Source organism: Hemicordylus capensis, chromosome 1 (genome assembly GCF_027244095.1).
Source record: "Hemicordylus capensis ecotype Gifberg chromosome 1, rHemCap1.1.pri, whole genome shotgun sequence".
In the NCBI taxonomy this organism is placed as follows: Eukaryota; Metazoa; Chordata; class Lepidosauria; order Squamata; family Cordylidae; genus Hemicordylus; species Hemicordylus capensis.
The window spans coordinates 109,882,894-109,905,540 of NC_069657.1; the positions used below are offsets into that span (position 1 = coordinate 109,882,894).

The 22,647-nt window shown below is 43.5% G+C and overlaps 1 protein-coding gene across 15 annotated transcripts in view; it reads right to left on the reverse strand.

The window, feature by feature from the left end:
- Nucleotides 1–22,647, reverse strand: part of DCDC1 (doublecortin domain containing 1) — a 474,105-nt gene that overhangs the window by 451,227 nt on the left and 231 nt on the right. Inside the window, exon 1 of one of the 15 annotated variants that reach the window (XM_053283039.1) lies at nt 16,704–16,759. The exons of the other annotated variants lie outside the window; for them this stretch is intronic. The gene's annotated coding sequence lies outside the window, so the exon portion shown is untranslated. Of the gene's footprint in view, nt 1–16,703; nt 16,760–22,647 lie in introns of those variants that run through there. 15 annotated transcript variants of the gene reach the window in all.

The following is a 22,647-nucleotide window of genomic DNA, read 5'->3' on the forward strand; positions in this document are numbered from 1 at the left end:
TGTGTTCTCTCACTGAGAAGCCCCTGATCTGTGGAAGCTCTTTCTATCCCATCACTGGCACCATGCTAACAAGATTTGGTCTCCATGCTGGCCCGCTGCCATAGCAGTACCGTTTAATGCACAAGGTGCAGAAGAGGGCAACCAAGATGATCAGGGGCCTAGAGCACCTTTCTTATGAGGCAAGGCTGCAACACCTGGGGCTATTTAGTTCAGAAAAAAGACAACTGGGGGGAAATATGATAGAGGTCTATAAAATCATGCATGGTGTGGAGAAAGGGATAGAGAGAAATTTGTCTCACTTTCACATAACACTAGAACCAGGGGTCATCCCATGAAATTGATTGCCAGGAAATTTAGGACCAACAAACGGAGGTACTTTTTCACACAATGCATAATCAACTTGTGGAATTTTCTGCCACAAGATGTGGTGACAGCCAACAATCTGGATGGCTTTAAATGGGGTGTGGATAACTTCATGGAGGAGAAGTCTATCAATGGCTACTAGTCGGAGGCCTATAGGTCACCTCCAGCCTCAAAGGCAGGATGCCTCTGTACCAGTTGCAGGGAGTAACAGTAGGAGAGAGGGCATGTAGGCTTCCAGCGGCATCTGGGGGACCACTGTGTGAAACTTTACTCTGCAGGACACGTCAGCTGGTAAGCTAATGGAAGCAAAATAAACATGTCCAACTGTATAACAGGGTTAATATCAATGCTTTCAATGATTATAAAATTAACTATATGCAGGAAGATATCAGATTAAAGAATGGTGATTGTACATAGATATGATGACAATGTAATCTGCAAAGGACACTGATGTAGGATATCAAGAATTCAAAATTACAAACACATGTTTTCTTGTTTGTAGTTAGTAATATTGTCAGGGAGCGGGTGGAGCAACTAGCCCCATTCTGTAGATTGGACAAGCATATACCCTCACACATTGGCCATTATCCCAGTCTGATGACATCAGCTGGAGACTAACGCCAAGAAACACCGCAACAAGGCATTGCTGGCTCCACATTAAGGCAGTGTGTCAGCTGGAGCACGGCCAACTCTCGCCTCTCTCACGAGAGCAGCAGAGCCCAGTTGGAGCAGTACTGCCCATTGTGAGAGAAGCAACACCTGTGGGGTAGCATTTAAAAGAGAGGCAGTCAGTGATGAGGTGCCAACTTCTGAGGGATTGGCTTCGGCCAGTTTTCCTGACTAATAATTTAAATGACATGTTTAATTAATTTGATGTAAACCAAATCCATCCGGATTATTAATATGGATTCAGGTGAAGAAATACTACGTGTGGCATTTTCGGTCTTGGCCCCTCAGCTTTGGAACGCCCTCCCTGAAGAGCTTTGCCATGCTCCCTCCCTCAGTGTTTTAAAAAAACTAAACACACATCTTTTTAAAGAGGCTTTTTAATTCTCTATCTTTGGTTATATCTGGTAAGTTCTTTAGTTTCAATTTTTAGCTTTTAAAATAATTTTTAATTTGAAACTTAATACTGATTGTGGTTTTTAGCCAGACTTTTAACTTGTTTACTTAATATGGTTAATTTTATTTTATTTTTTACATTGTATCTATTTTATTGTTGTGAGCCATCCTGAGCAGTAGTGTACTGGAGGGGCGGGATATAAATATTTTAAATAAAGTAAATACATGGAAGGGGCACTATCCATCATACCACTGGAATAATGCTACTAAGTTGTGTCACTGAATCATCTCAAAGAATAAATTGAGCACCATGGAATTAAAAAGGGATCAATTTTTAGAAATAATTGCTTTCTGGAGTTTAGAGCAGCACGATCAACAAGCAGCAAGGTCCTCAAAACCCAGGTCACAATGCTTCACTGAAGTAAACAGAATGCATCTGGTATGAGCACTGAGAACTGAAGTGGCATATTTTTATGAAGGTTATCCTCAACAAATCATCTACACTTCCTCATTGGCCAAAAATGTGTATCTTGAGGTTATAACAAAAATCAGTGCACTCCTTTGATTTTTGTGCATTTCAGATGGACTTACCAATCTGGAAATAAAAAGATTCATGGGCGGGGGAGGGGGGGGAATGGGCAGGAACCAAATGTGTGTTCTGGAGTTCATATATTGGCATGTTTTTAAAAAACCCTTTTGTGCAAGTTATGAATGAATCTAACTGGGATCTGCATCTTTCAGTTATCTGCTTTATTATGCCTTGGTTCTTTTTAAATGATCAGGTTAACTATGCCATGTATCTTCTTTCGTATTGGCTGGAAATGGTGAAATACATAACCAAAATGCTTAATGTTACTCTCATTAAGGAACTCAGTACTTGAGGATAACACACAGTCTACTGTCAGCGTAGTTATGATTCTCTCCAACTGCATATAATCAAGCAAACTTGAAATAGGGAATAAAAAACAGAAGTAGCTTGATTGCATGGACACAAAACTAACCTGAATAAATCAATGAATCTCAACAGAACATGAGTGGGTTGCAATAACAAGACAGGGTGAAGAGATAGCAGGTATGACTCCAGATGTCATACCTGGATACTAATAGGGTACTAATAAAGAATAATTATCAGAGAGACCAGAAACCTTTTGCCAGACTTTTAGCAATAGGTCAAAGTAGGAAAAATAATCCCTAGCGACTTTGAGCCTCCCACCCCCTCCACCAGTAATATCCACTTATGTTACTCTCATTCTACACTGCCTATTCTGAATCTTTTCCATGATGGTCCCACAAATAATTCCAATACATTGTGGGTCTCTTCCAGTCAATTTGAACCTTCTGGGGTCCAAAATGGTCAAAAAGTGTAAATATTCAAGCTGCATACTCAACACCACGTCAGGGTGAGTGTCAACAGAGCAGAAATGAAAAGAGTCTCTGAAACTTTACCAAGTAACTTACTGTTGCAAGAAATTGGAAGACAGGTGGGCGGGGTGGGGGGCGGAAGGTGCAGGACAGAAGGTTACATGGTTAAGGACCACAAGTGGGTCTTGAAAAGAACAACGACGCACAGAGTAAAGGATTTCAAAGGGCTCTGGACAGACCTGAAAGGCAAAATACGATGGACGACAGAGGATATGCTTCATATAATGGAAGTGTACATAGATTTGTATGTTGATAAAGGCCTATGGGAAGAGATGGTATGCTGCTTCTTGGAAATTACTGAAGTTAAAGATAAGCCCCGACTGAGCAAAGAAGAATGTGAAGTTAACTGGTGCCAATTTCAGTCAAGGATGTCTAGGCAGTCTTGAAAGAAGCACCAATTAAATTCACTCCAGGACCAGATGGGTTTGGCTATATATTTTACAAGACCTATAAGGGACAGCTCTTGAAACTCTTGGTTACAATTTTCATTCAAGCTATGGAAAATGTGGAGATGTTACCGGACTCTATGTACCAAGGAATTCTCACTTTTTTCCTATAAGGACGACACTTTGCCATCCAACTACCATCCCATTACACTTATGAACATGAATTATCTTTTGGCAAAATTGTTAAATACCCCTTTAGCAAAGGTGGCCGAGAAGCTGGTACCCAGCGTGCTGGAGGCTTTTTTTGACAAACTGAAAGCATTGAACAGGAAGGTGAGAGTTACTGTTAGAATAAATAATGTCCAGGGGCCTCTCATCTGTGTAAAATTGGGGCTCAGGAAGGGATGTCTCACATTTTTTTAAAAAGTCACATTCTTGAATGTGTACTGCATGCCAAAAGCCACTTTTCTTGCTAGCATATATCCACCACCAAAAGCGATGCTGGGCATAGTCATGTGAAGGCTCTTTAAATTGGGGCGGGGGAGCATGCTTTCCCCTCTTTCACGCCATGTTATACAGAAAGATTGAAGAAGGAAGATTGGGCCTGACAGCCTCGGGACCTAAATTATTGGCCATGTTTAAAGCCCTAAATAACTTAGGACCAGATTACCTGAGAGAGCACATTCTTCTGCATGATCCCCACCCCCACATTAAGGTAATCAAAAGAGGACCGTCTCTGGATGCCGCCAGCTTGTCTGGCAGTGACTCAGGAGTGGGTCTTCTCTGTAGTCACTCCTGGGCTGTAGAATGCGCTCCCTATAGATATCTGTGGCATAACATCTTTGTCAGCCTTTAAAAGAGCCCTTAAGACACATTTTTGAGCCTGGCTTTTAGTAATCCTTGAATGATTTAAATTGTTTTACTCATGGTTGTTTTAATAGTTTTTTTATTATATTTATGGTTTGTGAATCACCTAGGGCTTTGGGAGTCAGGCAGTTTATAACTTGAATTAATTAATTAATTAATTAATTAACGAATGAATGAATGTTCTTGACAAACAACATTTAAGCTGGGCTCATATCAAATGCAACAGTGAAATGGAGCTCCAAGTGGCCTTCACTTAGCTCAGGTTTTGCAGAGTCTTGGAAAGACTCCAGCTGGAGCATTAGGTGGTGGTGGTGGTGGTGAGCTGATTTCATTTTGTCAGTGGCCATAAAGATGGAAACCATCACACTGATCAAAACCTGGCAAGTGCCCATGACTGCATGTGAGGAAAGAACTAAACATACCCCGAGAGAAATCAGGAATGGGAGTTACAAATTAAAACTAAGGGCTTGTTAGAAGCACTAAAGAGACATGAGGAGGAAAAAGAACATGCCCCCAAGTACTTTAAACAGCAGGCGTTCCCAGTCACAGGCATTTCATCTCTGGGAACTGCGGTGGAGGGCCTATCACTGTGTATGTGGCAAATGGAACATGAAAACTGTCACAGGTCCAGTTGCTGAGGACAACAACACCTCCCACAATTGGAGACCATGAGTGATGTCGTCAGCTAGTGCAAACTGTCCCGAGATCTGTGGAAAGAGGTAGCTTGCATGTGCAATTGGCCAGAACTGGCAAACCAGAGTTGGCAGGACTTTTGTTTGGATTGTAATCAGTGATGTCATGCAGGGATCAAGAAAGAGAGGAGGGTGAGAGGGAAGATGGAGCATGCTCTGGACCACGGTGAGGCTTACCAAACTATTTGTGTTAAGATCACCAATATATTTGAGGTACAGGGAAAGGGCTGGGAAGAAAACTACAGTGCTACATGTATAAGAAGGTAGATGAAGTGACACTTTTTAAAAAAGGAGCAGACCCCTGCCACCGCTGGCTGAATTGGTGGTGATGGAAGGAGGGCTTGATCCCACCTCCTAAGGAGTAAATTGGAATAAGGGAGTGGTGTTTGGATAATTTTAAGTAATTGCTCCCTTTCCCTTCCCGTTCTGTGTGTACATGCACACACACCCTTACCTCTCTATAACAGGGGGCAAAATCTTGAAGCATGCATGAACAAATCAATCAGTTTGTTACTATCAAGTACAAAGTGTATTTATGTATATGAAATACAGTATATGGGTTAAATATTATTTGCATATGTAACTTGTAAATTATCTGTAACTTGTTTACTAGTGATACAACCACTTATTGTGATTGTAATTGTAGTATGTTGGTTTAAAAAACAAAACAAAACAAATTCAAACTCTGGCAGTGATTTAGTAAAAAGTTCAACATTGAGGCTGTTCTTTTAAATCAGTTTAAACAAAAATTTGCAAAACATTTTGCAGATAACTTAACACTCAACACTAAGCTTTTATGCAGTCCTCTTTGCTCTGTTGCCTTGTCACATGGGAAACTTCCCCCTTCTTGAAAGTCACCTCTTCATGGCAGTCTGCAATGGAAGGTTGACAGTACCTCCAGAACAGAGGCATGAACATTTTCATTTGCTGTCCTGCATATGTGATTCCTAGCCAACATGACCATTGCAGAAGCACCCATCATACATACATTTGCTTGACTACAAACCTTTGTAAATATTCTGGAATTATTAAGAGACACCATATTGTTTAAGAACAGGCTACAGGAGCACAATAATAGTGGCTGGCATGATACACAAGCCTAATACCTACCTGAAAAAATAAAATTTCCACTTTTCTGCAGAAAATAAATCCTCAACACCCATTTAGTCTAAAGTTATTTCCAAGTTCATCTTCAAGTTCCAATAGAATCTGATAAATGTTTGCTAGTACACCATTGGAATTATAACCTTTACATAAACCCTTAATTTTATTTATTTATTTATTTATTTAATTTATATACCGCCCTTCCAAAATGGCTCAGGGCGGTTTACAATTAAAACAAACCACTAAAACAGTAAAGAGCTAAAACAAATTAAAAACAATATAACAATTAAACAATTACAGTGATTAAAAGCCCCGAAATTGCTTTTTTTTAGTATAACAGTCATATTAATTTCTGACATTGATACTATTTTGCAAATGAAATTTTTGAAATCACACAACATATCTCAACAACTAGGTCCAAAATATTGAAATGTATTTATTTGCTCCTTTTAATAGCAAAATTAGATCCCCGCCCCCAATATCCCATGCTACATTTGCTGCAGTATCAATTTTATTTATATTTCAAAATAAGCACATTTAAAACAATTAATAATAATAGCCTGGTGCCAGAATTACTTAACATCCTATTAACACTGCTTCTTGAATTCAAGTTAAGTAGTTATTTTAATGGGGGGTGGGAATACAGATAAATTGGCACTGTTGACAATGGTATAAACCACATCATACCATCTTTCAAATTATATATCTGACTGAATTTCTTCCTTTTGCTCTTAATTCACCTGCAGCACATTAGACAAGGTAATAATTTATGATAATCATATGAAAATATACAATTAATATTCATCACCTCTAGTTTCTCATCACTTTAGATAATCAGTAATGCAGAGTGAAAATGCTGTCAGATTTCTAATTGCTTTGTAATGGGCCTGAAATAGGGAAATCATTAAAGACAAACAATCTGTCACTTGTCTGTTACTTTAACTATCTATCACTAAAAAAGAAACTCATTAAAGAAATTGCTAATGAGCTACAAAAGACTGCACTGAATGTGTCCTGCAATGTATTTGAAACAATAAAATCTGCCTAAATAATTCCCTAGACACTATGCAGATTTTTTGTGGACTTAGGAACATGTATTATTCAGGTAGCTTGATTTTATGATGATAGTTATATCCCAGTAGTAAACAGTTTTAACATGCAAATAAATCATTATTTCCAATAGGACTTGCTTCCACATGGCAGTTACTGTCCTGAGATTCGTGTGTACAGAGGTTTCCCATCAACCTCTACAGAGCTGCTCTCTTTGCTCTCTGGCAACTTTCATTGCTTGTGCTCAATGTGCCTTCATAAAAAAGAAATAGGAATTCCTATGTACAGCAATTTGGATCACAACCATCATGCAGCCAAGGAATATAGTACATGGTTCAATACTCTCAGATACTCTGTACTCTAATGCCCTATTTTTCTGTCTCCATCGTGCCAATAAGACTGCAATGTATCAACTAAGTTGATTAGGGGACCCTCTACCTGATTCAGAATCAGGGCTGACACAATTATTACTACTTTCATGCTACTAAACTATTCTTAAGATAAAATAGTAGCGGATGGTTTAGGAAAGGCATTGTTCAAGCAGAGGACAATAAGAGGAGATCTGTTAAAGTGAGAAGTCACTTCTTAACAGCGAAGGGAAGGATGCTCCAGGCACAGGAAAAGTGATGAGGTAGTCATAAAGACAGGCAAGAATAAGAAAGAGGATGGTAGCAGATCAGTAATGAAGTAATGAAGACGAGAGACGAAAGATCCTTGGAACAGAAGTGGAGAACACTATGCTTATGGGGTAGATTAAAGGTTGAAGTTGATGTATAATGTGAAGAAACTTAATGATCATGGACAGGTCATCTTATTAACTGGCAACTGATTAAACAACAGGAAGCACTGGGTAAACAGTCTTGCTGTAAATGAAAGGATGAAGTGGATCTACTTTATGTATTTATAGCCTGCCTATAAGATTATTCTCACAAGACCATGTACAAAGTTAAATACAGTTATCCAAGGAAACAAATATTAATATATAAGAGGTCAAACATAGCAACATCGTAATAAGTAAAACTATCCTGAGTCCCAATCAGTTATTGAATACCTTGCAGTATAATAATTTTTAATGTCAATAAAGAGATAGATGTCACAGTAGAAGTGTAACTAAAATGTCAAGTCTGTACGCTTACTGCTTTGAAAAAGCTAAATTCCATGTTATGGGTGATTAGAAAGATCAAAAACCAGATGGGCAGGATCATAACTCCCTTATACAAATCTATGATGAAACCACATTTAGAATACTGCATATAGTTTGGTTCTCCCGATCTCAAAAATAATATTGCAGAACCACAACAGGTGCAAAAAACCACCACCAAAATAATTAGAGTTAGAATACCTACCCTATGAGGCAAGGCTAAAACATTTGGAACTTTTTCATTTAGGGGGGAAATGCAACAAGAGACAGATTGAGGTTTATACAATGATGCATAGAGTGGAAAAAATGGAGAGAGAGAGATGTTTCTCCTTCTCTCATACTAGAGTTCAGGGCCATCCACTGAAACTGATTGTCCAGAGATGCAGGACAAACTGTACTTCACTCAATGCATAATGAATTTTTGGAATTCACTGCCACAAGATACAGTGATGGCTGTTAGCCTAGATGCCTTTTGTAGAGGATTAGAGAAATTCAGACAATGGACTTATCAATGGCTATCAATGGCAGTGGCTGCTTTGCAGGATCAGGGCCAGGAGTGAGTCAGCAGTTTACTTACCAGCTTGTCAGTTGCTTACCAGCTTACCAGAGGGGCTATCTCTGGCCCTATATAGGAACGCGCCTGCCAGAAGCCCTGCAGCATTGGGAGAGACCACCTGATTCGTAGATAGCCCTCAGAGTGAGAGACTGGTGTGGGCTGTCTGTTGTTGCTGCTGCTGAACATCTGCCTGCAGGAGTGGTGGGGGAGGTGAGTCCACCTGTCAGCCCCCTGCCTGACCTGCAGAACTGTGGCCTTTGCCAGTAGCTGCTTCAAAGGATCAGGACCAGGAGTGAGTCAGCAGTTTTTGCTTACCAGCTGACCAGAGTTGCTATCTCTGGCCTATAAAGGGATGCTGCTTGTGGCAGCGGGCATGCCTCTGGCAGAGTTGCCACCAAAGGGGCAACACCAAAGGGGGTCACCCCTTTGGGGGAGCCACTTCGGGCAACAGTGAGGGTGAGGGCCAAGCCTCTTGGCCCAGGTATTTTTTAATGTGGTGGGCATTTAATAATGTGGCTTCTGTTTTAATTAGTCCTGGGAGAGGATCTTTTAGAATGTGTCTGGGCTTGCCTGGAGACAGGGAGACAAGGGTCGTGTCCACTGACTGTGGGGCAACAATTCCAGTGGTGATGGGAAACCAAAGAAATAACATTGGCAGGTAAGCGGGCCATTAAAGGGGAAGGGGACATAGAAAACTAATAGCTGTTAATCCTTCCAGCTGTCCTGCCAGCTCTTTGACCTTGGGGAGCAGTGCTGACCACCCTTGGAACCTCACCTTGCTCCTCTGTAATGCTGGGTCAGTCTGGAACAAATAAGAAACCATCCATGATTTGATTCTGGATGAAGGTGCCAACCTGCTATGTACTACAGAGACCTGGTTGGGGGAGGCTAGGGTCCCAGTGTGGTCCCAGCTTCCCCCTCCAGGGTACTCTGTTGAAGAGCAGGTGAGGGACCACGGGCGGGGAGGTGGAGTGGCTGTGGTCTATAAGAACAATATCTCCCTTACCAGGATCCCTGTTAGAGTGTCAGACCATATTGAAAGTGTGTACTTAAGTTTGGGGATCAGGGATAGACTGGGGCTTCTGTTGGTGTACCAATTGCCCCGCTGCTCAACAGAGTCCCTAACTGAGCGGACTGACTTGGTCTCTGTTTTGGTGTTGGAGTCTCCCAGGCTTGTGGTGCTGGGGGACTTCAATGTTCATTTCGGGACCAATTTGTCTGGGGCAGCTCAGGAGTTAATAGCGGCCATGGCAACTATGGGCCTATCTCAAGTGGTCTCAGGACCAACCCACATTGCAGGTCACATGCTTGATTTGGTCTTTCACTCTGATCAGGGTGGTGTTCCGTGAGTGGGGAATCCTGTGATTTCCCCATTGTCATGGACGGACCACCATCTGGTTAAGGTTGGACTCGCAGTCACACCCCACCTTCACAGGGGCGAGGGACCTATTAGCATGGTCTGCCCGAGAAGGTTATTGGATTTCAAGAAGCCTTGGAGGGATTTAGTGTTAGCTCTGCCAGCGATCCTGTTGATGCCCTGGTGGAGAATTAGAACACCAAACTCACCAGGGCAGTAGACATGATCGCCCCTAAGTGTCCTCTCCAACCCACTTCAAAACTGGCCCTTGGTATACGGAAGAACTATGGGGGCTGAAGCAGTGAGGTAGACAACTGGAGCACAGTTGGAGAAAGACTTGGCGTGAATCCGACAGATTGTAACATAGAGCTCATTTGAAGACCTATGCTCAGGCGATACGTGCGGAAAGAAGCGATTCTTTTCTGCCTGTATTGCATCCGGACGTTCATGTCCAGCAGTGTTGTCCAGGGTTGTAAGATGGCTAGTATGTGCTCCTCCTCCCTTGAATCAGAATCTGGAACCATCTACTACCCACTGTGATGTGTTTAATGAACTCTTTGTGGACAAAATCTCTCTTATTCGGGCCGACTTACACTTACACTCCATCTCCACAATTACTTCAGTGTCTGACGTGGAGCTATCCAGCAACTCCTTATGTGGTTAGGTTGGAACAGTTCCAGTTTGTGACTCCTGAGGATGTGGACAAGCTGATTGGAACAGTGCAGCCCACCACTTGTTCTCTTGACCCTTGCCCGACATGGTGTATACTATCTGGCAGGGGGGTTGTTGTAGAAGGCCTGGTAGAGATTATAAATGCGTCTCTGAGGGAAAGTAGGATGCCTCCTAGTCTTAAAGAGGCAATTATTAGATGGCTTCTGAAGAAGCATACCTTGGATCCCTCAGAGCTGAGTAACTACAGGTCTGTCTCCAACCTTCCGTGGCTGGGCAAAGTAATTGAGAGGGTGGTGGTCTCCAAACTCCAGACAGTCTTGGAGGAAACTGATTATCCATTTCAAACTGGCTTCCGGGCTAGCTATGTGTTGGAGACTGCCTTGGTTGGCCAGATGGATGATCTCCAACTGGGAAATGACAGAGGAAGTGTGACTCTGTTGGTCCTTTTGGACCTCTTGGCAGCTTTTGATACTATCGACCATAGTATCCTTCTGGAGCGTCTGAGGGGGTTTGGAGTGAGGAACTGCTCTGCAGTGGTTCCATTCCTACCTCTCCAGCAGGTTCCAGATGGTGTCTCTTGGAAACTGTTGTTCTTCAAAATCTAAACTTTCGTATGGTGTCCCTCAGGGCTCTGTATTGTCTCCGATGTTGTTTAATATCTACATGAAACCGCTCGGAGAGATCATCAGGAGATTTGGTGTAGGGTGTTATCAGTATGCTGACGACACCCAAATCTATTTCTCCATGTCAGCATCATCGGGAGAGGGCACAACCTCCCTAAATGCCTGCCTGGAGGTGGTAATGGGCTGGATGAGGGATAACAAACTGAGACTAAATCCAGATAAGACGGAGGTACTCATTGTGTGGGGTTGAAACCCGAGAGATTATCTTGATCTGCCTGTTCTGGATGGGGTCACACTTCCCCAGAAGGAACTGGTATGCAGTCTAGGGGGTGGTTCTGGATCCAAGTCTCTCCCTGGTGTCCCAGGTTGAGGCAGTGGCCAGAGGTGCCTTCTATCAGCTTCGGCTGATACGCCAGCTGCGCCAGTTTCTTGAGATAGACGACCTCAAAACAGTGGTACATCTGCTGGCAACCTCCAGACTGGATACTGCAATGCGCTCTATGTGGGGCTGCCCTTGTACGTAGTCCGGAAACAACAGTTGGTAGTAGAATGCAGCAGCCAGGCTGGTCTCTGAGTCATCTAGGAGAGACCATATTACTCCCGTATTGAAGGAGTTACACTGGCTGCCAATATGTTTCCAGGCAAAAGTCAAGGTGCTGGTCATAACCTATAAAGCCCTAAACAGCTTGGGCCCTGGGTATTTAAGAGAATGTCTTCTTCCTCATGAACCCAACCGCCCACTGAGATCATCAGGAGAGGTCCGTCTGCATTTGCCACCAGCTCGTCTGGTGGGTACTCAGGGACAGGCCTTTTCCGTTGCTGCTCTGAGGCTTTGGAATGCGCTCCCTAGTGAAATAAGAGCCTCCCCATCTATGACAATTTTAAAAAAGTCTTTAAAGACAACTGTTCACCCAGGCTTTTTACTGATATTTTTTTAATGGTTTTTTTTTTAAAAAAATGTTTTTTAAATTTCTTGTTTTTGTTTTTAACTAATGTTTTACCTTTGTTTTTATCTTGTTGTAAACCTCCCAGAGACATAGGTTTTGGGCGGTAAAAATGTGTTAAATAAATAAATAAATATTAGTCCTCATTGCTATATAGAAACTCTGGATCCTGAATTCTATTTGCTGGGAAGCAGCAGTGGGGGGCGGGCAGTTACATATGCCTTAACTGTGGGCTTCCCAAAAGCATCTGGCTAGTCACTGTTGGAAAAAGAGTGCTAGACTAGATGGACCTTTGGTATGATCCAGCAAGGCTTTTCTTATGTTCTTATGAGAGTGGCAAATAAGTGAAGGGACTTAAGAAGAAGGGTTATGCAATTATAGGGATGCAAAATAGAAGTCTTTGACAATCTTTGTACTGTGTAGGCTAAATATCAGGCATCTGGAGTCCTCATCAATCCCATATGTGAGCAAAATTTCTTAGAAAATTCTTGCTACAATGATCAGAATCCAAATCATATCAAAGAAGTCACAACTGTGCAGCAAGATCCTGTGTAGAAGGGCAAAAGGTCAGAACTGTAGCTTACTTTAATCTCTACATGCAACTTCTATATTAAAACAGTGAGCATCCATTTGCTTTGGCAACGCAGCATCAAAACAGCAACCTTGCCATTCTCCTCCTTAGTTCCAAGTTTGGTCCTGGAGATGGGGGATTATCCCTGAAGTAGCACTGTGTGGAGATGATTCTCAACCCCAATCTCCAGCTCACTGTTCCCTCTACTAGGGATTCCCAGATATTGTTGACAACAACTCCCATATTTCCTAGCCTAAGGCCATTGTAGCTGGGGATGCTGGAAGTTGTAGTCAATGACATCTGGTAATCCCTGGTAGAGGGAACACTGCACCAGCTCCAAGCTTGGAACTGGGGAGGGGAGCAAGAGATTGCCCTTGACCTCATGCAGAGGCACATGGATAGGACTGGGATGTCTGTCAGTCTCTCTCACCATTGGTATGTACACATGACTGGAGGAAGAGAAGAAACAGATGGGCAGCCGAGTACTCTAAATCAGGGATCCTCAATGTTGGGCCCCCAGATGTTCTTGGACTTCAACTCCCATAATCCCCAGGCCCAGTGGCCTTTGGCTGGGGATTATGGGAGATGAAGTCCAAGAACATCGGGGGGCCAAACGTTGAGGATCTCTGCTCTAAATGATAATAGTAGCAAGGGGTCCTTGCCAAGCAAAGGTTCTTGAGGGATAGAATGGGGAGGGGGGCAATCTATATACAATAAAGTGGGTCCAGAAAATCCTACTGGCAGCACTGACAATCTCCACCTGCTTCCAACTTAGAGTGGAAGGAGCTGTTTTGGTCATGCTCATCAAAGGACAATGGATTATTTGCTAGGTCAAAGGTGGCAAGTGGGATTATGAACTACTGTTGAAAACTAAGGGCCCACTCACTCTAAGCCATTGTCACATTACTGTTTTGTACATGTAGGCTTGTATTAATGTATAGATTACATTAGTACATTAACACAAGAATGCTCTCTCAAATGCCTTAACAAAATCAAAATATGTATTATTAAGCTGATGTGGGTACTGATACATATTGGACCAAAATACACATTTGTTCTTACTTTACACAATATTTGGTTTGAGGTTGTTTAAGAGTCTAAAGAGATCAGAGACACATTGCTTGTGCAGAGTACATAATATTTATTTTAACCCATTAAACTCTCATCAAATAGGCACTGGCAGGTATTTGAAACAATAAAAAACCCTTTTGAATCATATTTATCAGTAGCAAAGTTGGAATGTGTGTGTACATATCCCAAGTAGTCATCCTGGCATCAACCTTTTTGGGGAAAAAATCATTGTCTGCCTGAGCTGTATTTAAATTTAAAAAAATGGCTTTCCATTACCAGAAAAGTAACATGACAGCTAAAAGTGATGAAAAAATGAAGGGGGGAGGGGGCAAGGAAAATCTTGTAAGTGTAACAGGTGGAAGCACATGATGAGCTGTTGCACATGAGTTCAACTGAGAATGTAAGGTGGCCCTACTCGCTTGTAAAAGTTATTGTTCTTGTGGCAGTAGCCCTCCATAGCATTCTAGATTCTGGTAATTGAGAAGCAAGAAGGGGATTAAACATGTTAAGCTTCCACAAGGACAGTGCATGCCTGATATACCTATTATAAGAATTAGGGTCAATCAGCACTGGTTTGATTTAGAACAGCCTCAGCTTTCACACATGTGATTTCAAATATTGAAAACAACAATTGGGATGCACCACCCATCCAATGAGCAACACTCTTGACTCCAGACCGCAGGGTGCCTATGCTCGCAGTCCAGTATCTTAGCACTAAATTCCCCAGGCTTCTAGTTTAGTAGTTTTAATTTAGAAGTAAAGCACAGAATCAAAAGCAAGAGGCGGCTACCACGCAAAGGTCCAACTATTTTACTCTAAGTCCATGTAACTGTTCCTTCCATTAATACCTGTACTGAGCATTCAAGTAACATTGTTCTCTTCATTACAGAACACATCATCATCTTCCTTTCTCCACAGAGAATGAATCGTTATCACAATATTGTTTTTTCGTTTACTTTTACTTTTGCTACTTGCAGACTAACATTTTGTTTTAAAATATATACACTACCTTTTGTCCTAAGAGATTACAAGTGTTTGGTTTAGCAACAGAAACATTTTTTTGCAATCGAGTATTTATGTCCAACATTGTAGGACAAGGCAGATACAGAAAAGATTCAATGGTGAGATTGCTTTCATCAACAGAACAGCCAGCTGGCTCAGAATATGGTTAGAACTTGCCCAGAGAGTCCTATTTCTCCTCCAACCTCTGCTATGGTCTCAGTATAGTCACTGTCTTTCAGATTCAGCTACTCATCTGTACAATGGGAATACTTGAGACGTAACTTACAGATTCCAGAGGAACAGCCAATTAATCTATTGAGGCAAACACAATAGAGAGTCTTGTGGCACTTTAAAGAGTAACAAATTTATTTTAGCCTTTGTGAACTGGACTCCATTTCAGATGCCGCAAAGATATTTGTGGAAATCAGACTTTATAAACCATACATAAAATATGGACAAAATAAGTCTAAAGAAGAAGGGGGGAAATCAGCGACTAAGCCATGCATCATAGGACTGAACTGTATCAAGGAAAAAAGTACAATATTGAAAAAACGGCAAAGGTGCAAAAGAGCTTCATCTTCCCAAACATGTTAGCTCAGTTTAAATTGCAGATATGTCTTATCAAGATCTGATTGCATATAGTATATAGCAGAACTAAATGCATTCTGTTCATGTTATCTGCAGGTATTTTTAAAGTATCTCAAGATCTGGTTGATGTGCACTCACTTTTGAGGAGAAGAGGATGAACAGCAATAGTCTAATCATACAATTACTTTTATATTCCTTTCAGATTTTACAATCATGCATCTCACGTGAAATCCTCCTCCTCCAATTATTATTCTTAGAATTCTCCCAAGTCAAGGTTGATGTCTTCCCATCCTTCTTGCCCTATGTCCAGCTACACGTCCCTGACCACTTTACTAAGCCTGGCTGGGCTTCCTGGGGCTGGCCTCAGAGCAGGGACGGGGAGGGGATAGAGTGTCACCTGTGCCTTCTCTGTCCCAGGCTGCTTGCCCCTTTTGTCTGCCCCTCTTCAGGAGGCTCTGACACTCGCCACCAGTGTTCCTTCTAACATGGATTCCCAGATGTTGTTCACTACAACTCCCAGCATCCCCAGGTGGAATGACCTTTGGCTGGGGATTGTGGGAGTTGTAGTCCACAACATCTGGGAATCCCTGTTAGAGGGAACACTGCCAGCCAACGTCTCATCCCTGGCTGGCTCCTTATATGCCTCCTCACAGGCAATGCATTGCCCGCCCCCAATTACAGGGACAACACGCCTCTTTATTCCCTGTAATTGTCTACCCTTTACAGCTGCTGCCATTGTCTTTCCCCCTTCTCCTGCTCAGACCCTTTCCTTTCGGAAGGCGTGCTGTTCATGTTATCCTTGCGCACTTCCCCTTCGGCTCTTTCAGGGCTCTGCCCCTCCTCCACTACAGCCAAGTCCCTGCCCACTGGCTGTCTTTCCTCTGCTTCTCCACGGCTGCCACCCATCCCTGTCTCCTCGGGCCTCCTCACCATTCCATCCCCAGGGTTAAGGACAGCTGGCCTCGCTGGACACCCTACAATGACCCAATTCCCCTCACCACAGCTGCCAAGAAGGATAAACAACAACAACAACAACAACAAAAATCTGGGATGTGTTGGCAGACAGCTTTCCCCCTCCTCCACCGCCACTTTCCTTTTGCTCATGCTGAGAAACTATGGCTTGCCATTAGAAACATCCCAGCAAAAGCAGGCATTTTATGCCCCAGATGGGATTGGCCTTGCAATGAATTATATGGACATTTTGTGCAGAACTAGATTGGTGGAAAAACCACCTGGAAATGGGAGGCTCTCCAGGGTTGAGTAAAGTGCGTCCTTGAGAAAGCCCGAGTTCCTGATGGACACAAGAAATATTGTGTTACAAGGCATGTGAAGCTGGAGTAGATTTCAACCTATTAAAACATGCCAGAATACAATTAAAGCCAAGCATCTTAAAGCTAAGTATGCAGATGAGGGGCAATAGAGCATTTTTGTTCTGACCTTTAACTGAATTGACATAAGAGACAAGCTGGATCAGGCCCAAGGCTAGTCCAGCATCCTCTTTCATACAGTGGCCCACCAGATGATGCCTTTGGAAGGTTCACAAGCAGAAAAGTGGCATGCTCCTTTCCTGCTGTTGTTCCCCTGAAAATGGTATTCAGAGGTCTGCTTTCTCTGAGTCAGGAGATAGTCTATAGCCATCAAGACTAGTAGCCATTGATAGATCTACCCTCCATGAATTTGTCTAAGCCCCTTTTAAAGCAATCCAAGCTAGTGGCTATCACATATCACGGCAGAGAATTCAATAGATTAATTCTGTGCTGCAAGAAAAAGTACTTCCTTTTGTCAGTCCTAAATTTCCTGCCAAACAATTTCATGGGTTGATCCATGGTTCTATCCACTCTCTCCACAACATACATCATTTTATAAACCTCATCATGTCTCCCCTTGATCTTCTTTCATCTAAACTAAAAAGCCTCAAATTCTGTAGCCCTACCTCATAAGGAAGGTACTCTAGACCCCTGATCATTTTGGTTGCCCTATTCCGTACCTTTTCCACTTTTATAACATCTTTTCTGATATGTGGTGACCAAAATTGTACACAGTATCCCAAATGTGGCTGCACCATAAACTCAACACGAAAAAAAGAAAAAAGCCAAATGCTTACATAATTTTCAACTTTACATAAAATTAGCATTATGAAATTAGCAGTTTTATTTTCAGTTCCTTTCAGCATAGAATTTGCTTCTTTCACAGCTGCTGTGACCTTCAGTTTCATGGGATGACCCCTGGTTCTAGTGTTAGGTGTGAGAGAGAAATTTCTCTCTGTCCACCTTCTCCACTCCATGCTTAATTTTTTACACCTCCATCATGTCTCCCCTTAGTTGCCTCTTTTCCAAGGTAAAGAGTCCCAGATGCTGTAGCCTAGCCTCATAAGGAAGGTGCTCCAGGCCCTTGATCATCTTGGCTGCCCTATTTTTCATCTTTTCCAGTTCTACAATATCCTTCTTAAGATACCGTGACCAAAGCTGTGCGCAGTACTCCAGATGTGGCTGCACCAAAGATTTCTATAAGGGCATTATAATATTATTAGTTTTATTTTCAATCCCCTTCCTAATGACTCATAGCATGAAATTAGCCTTTTTAATAGCTGCCATGCACTGAGTCGACACTTTCAATGAGCTGTCCATCATGACCCCAAGATCTCTCTCCCGGTCACTCACTGACAGCTCAGATCACATCAGTGTATATGTGAAGTTGGAGATTTTTGCCCCAATGTGCATCACTTTACACTTGCTTACACTGAACCGCATTTGCCATTTTGTCGCCCACTTCCCCAGTTTGCAGAGATCTTTTTGCAGCTCATCACAATCTGTTTTGGATTTCACTACCCTAAATAGTTTAGTGTCATCAGCAAATTTGGCCACTTCACTGCTTACCCTAACTTCTAGATGGGGGTAAGTGCTACTCGAGTGGTACTCCTCTCCCAATCTTCCCCTCCCTGTCCCTTCTGTAGAGTTTATATCCAGGAATAGCTGTGTCACACTGGTTCTCACCATTCCACCAGGCTTCTGTTACACCCATTATATCTATGTTTTCATTAGTGAGCAAACACTCCAGCTCACCCATCTTCGTTCTGAGGCTTCTGGCATTGATATATAGACACCTATATGCCAAGTCCCTCACCTAGTGTTGGTGTGTGCTATCCCCCTTATCAGCCTTTGAAATTTTTGGAAAACTGACATGTGTTTCCTTCTGCTCAACTCCTGGCTCTACTCTGTCCCCTTCTGGTTTATCCAAAACATGTGCACCCCCGTACTTTAGGGGATTCTGCTGGCCCAACTAGATACCTCTCCGTTCCTATCAGCAATCCCTCAGGCATCATTTTAAAAGCTGCTCTGTGACTTTTTTTTTTATTTTAAGCACCAGCAATCTGGTTCCATATTGGTTCAAGTGGAGCACATCCCTTTTATAAAGGCTTCACTTGCTCCAAAATGTATCTCAATGCCTTACAAATCTAAACCCCTCCTCCCAGGAACACCATCTCATCAACTCATTGAGACCCCTCAGCTCTGCCTGTCTCGCTGTCCCTGCGTGTGGAACAGACAGCACTTCAGATAATGCTACCTTGGAGATCCTGGACTTCAATATGCTACTTAGCAGCCTAAATTTGGCTTCCAGGACCTCCTGACTGCATTTCCCAACATCGTTGGTGTCAACGCGCACCACAACTGCCGACTCCTCCCCAGCACTAGGGATGTGCACAAACCAGTTCGGCACTCCTTTTATGGAGTGCTGAACCTGTTTCAGAGTCTAGTGTTTGAGCTGGTTTGGAGGCAGGGGGGTTCCTTGAGGCAGGGAGGGTACCCTTACCTGCCCCGCAGCTTTACCCCCTCCGGTGCTCTCTCCCAAACCACTGGTGTGGGGCTGCAGCATACCTCCTTGCAGCCCTAGTCAGCATCATATTGGAAGTGGCAGATGCGCATGCATGCTGTGAGCTCGTGTGTCAGCTACTTCTGGTACAACGCTGACCAGGGCTGCAAGGAAGTACACTGCAGTCCTGTGCCAGCAGTTTTGGAGAGCGGCCGGTGGGGGTGGGGGAGAGGTGAATCACAATGTGGTCTCCATGTGGGTCACAGACCCATCTCTTTATGCCCCTAATGATCAAATCACCCACTATTAGGAGGTTTAGATAACCCCTGAAGGAGTATCTTCTGTGTGAGAGGACATGTGCACATCACCCAAGGAAGGGGTCCCTGCTAAGGGAGTGTTTCCCTCTTCCTCAGACCGATGTTTTCCTTCTTTGAGACCTTCACTCTCCATGACAGCAGAAGTGCTGTCAGCCTGGGAGTGGGATGCCTCTATCGTATCCCTGAGGGTCTCTTCAACACACCTCTCTGTCACCCACCTTGACTTTGAAGGAATGAACTTGTTCCCTGAGAGCCAGGAGTACTTTGCACCGAGTGCACACCCAGGACTTCTGCCCCTCAGGCAGATAATCATACATGCGACACTCTGTGCAATACCCTGGGAAGCACCCCCTCCCCTGCTGGCATTCTACCTTTAAAACTAGTTTGATTGGCTATTTATTGTATAGAGGGCTTGTTCACTTGAAGCTGGATACTGGGTGCAGGTGTCAACTAATTAAAGGTTTTAAGCTTGTCCTCCAAGAAAATTACAAAAGTTGGGTAATACTCACCTTATTATTGTGCTGGGTGTCTCCTCTGTGATGAAGTGGGACCACTTGTGTGTCTCCCCACAGAAATTCCCAACAATCTCTCGCTAAACTCCTGCTAAACTCCTTTGACACCTGTTTGCAAAGCTCCTGGGAGCAAACTGCAGACGAACCGACTCTCTTAAGGAATGTGACACTTCCCACAAGCTAGAATGCCACTCACCTGGAATGAATCCCCCACTCAGGCTAACTCCTCAAACACACAAACACTTCCAGACAGCCAGAAATCAAACCTTAGAAAATTACTAGCCCTAACAAACTTAGCTTCTCCTTTCCCTTTTGTTTTCCTGGTGATTTATTTATTTCTTTGCTTGATATCTTCTTTAGGAAAGAAATACAAGCTTGTTGCCTCCTCTTTCTTCAACATCAGCAGGCAAATTATTTTGCAGCTCCTCGTAGGGATGTGCACAAACCCGTTCGGAGGCCCTTTTAAGAGCCTCCAAACTGGTCCGAACAACCAGCTGTTCGGCTGGTTTGAAGATGGGGGGGGGTTGCACTTTAAGGGTGGAGAAGGGTGCACTTATTAGGGATGTACATGAACAGGTTCGAACGTTGTCTGGCTTGAGGGTTCGATGACGGGGGAGTGGCTTTAAGGGCGTGGGAGGATGCACTTACACACACACCACTGCATTCCCCCCACTGGCATACATCTTGCTAAAAGCCTGTTGGGACGGCAGTGTACCCCCCTGCCACCCCGCAGTTATCTGTAAGTAGTAGTTGCGACTGGGTGAGTATGTGACATGCTCGCATGAGCTACTTCTGGGTAAAGAGGGGACAGGGCCGAAGGCAGGTATGCTGCCACGCTGAAGGAGCCTTTGATAACAGAGTGCCAGCGGGGGGGGGGAGTGGAGGGAGGAGTAAGTGCACCTTCCCATCCTTAAAGTGCAACCCCCCCAGCACTGCCTTCAGACCTCTCCTGCCCAGTTTCGTACACATCCCTAGCTCCTCACAATCTGTCATGGATTTCACTACCTTAAGTAGTTTAGTGTCATCTGCAAATTTGACCACCTCACTGATGTATTTAAACATTTTATTATTTCTCTTGAACCTTTTAGCCATGTTGCTCAAACTCTTTGCATTTCTTATTGTTCCCAGTTGCAGGGGAGTAACAGCAGGACATGCCCTCAGCTCTTGCCTGTGGGCTTCCCAGAGGCATCCTGTGTGTGAAACAGGATGCTGGACTAGATATGTCTTGGACCTGATCCACCAGGGATGTTCTTATGTTCCTTGGATTTCTTTTGACAGAGTTTGTGTTCCTTCCTGTTCTCATTTGGGCAAGACTTCAATTTTTTGAAGAAAGTCTTCTCGACTTTTATAGCTTCCTTGACCCTACTTGTTTTGTCATGCTGGTATCCTCCTGGATTTGGTAGTACCTTTTCTTCTTTTTGGTATATTTTCTAACTGAGCTTCTATTATTGTAGTCCTATGTGCTCTGGAATGATATGACTTGCCCTTCCAGATTTTAATCAATCCCCTCATTTTTGAGAATCTGTCCCCACAACTTCTCCCCTTCTTTAAGATGAAACAGAGGGCTGCCAATCCACTGGACTGGGGACTGAGCTGAAATCATTAAGCTTTTAGCACTCCTTGCATAGGACAATTTACAGGAAACCCTACACTACTGCCCTATTCTCAGCAATCCAAGTCACTGGACTTCTCTGCACCGGCTTTCACAAGATTGCTCTTGTGTCTGACTCCTTAAGAAATCCTAAACTCCTTGAGTGGAAAAACCCAGGAAGTTTTCCCAAGTGGAAATCCAGAGAGAAATCTTTGAGGCCTGAGGCATTCCCAGTGTGGGTCGGTGTGACTGGTCAAGAATTAATTTCTGCACCTGACTGCCTGGGAAAGCTCCCTGTAGGCTGTGGGCTCCACAAATTCACAGAACTCTGGGTGTCATGTCTACACTCAGCTGTGTCCTCTTGCCTTCTTGGGCAAAATCCTTGCGAGGGATCCCACTTCCTGGCTAGTCAGAAAAAGAGATGGAAAGTGGGCAGAAGGAAGAACAGCCGCGACTTTCTCTCGCCGGCTCCTCTGCGTTTTCCCTGTGGGTGGCTGACCGTGCTTCACAAGTGAGCCCTATCCTTAATCGCCACTGAGCTATTAAACGCAGGAGTGCAGTCTGCAATGGCATGCTGAGATTTCTGGCCGGTATAAGTTTCTGATGCCCCGCTCCCACCCCACCCCCACCCCACCCCAGAAAAACCCTATCAGATTTTGTAACTCCACAGCATGCCAGGTGATTTATTTATTTTTAAAGAGATATTTTGTGCTCCCAATTCCCCAAACAACATACGGGGAGCGATACAATCTGCTCCCTCCTCTGGGACTGTCAAGTAGTAATGCCAAGTAGTCTTTGCCTGCGGCGGCGGGGATCACAGCCGGAGACGGCGATAATGGCGAATATTTGGGGCGGACAGGACGGTCAGCGAAGGCTACCATGGGACTTTCCAAATTTTGTAAGAGAACCTTGCTCGCTCTCGGATAGACAGAAAAGACAAGCGGGG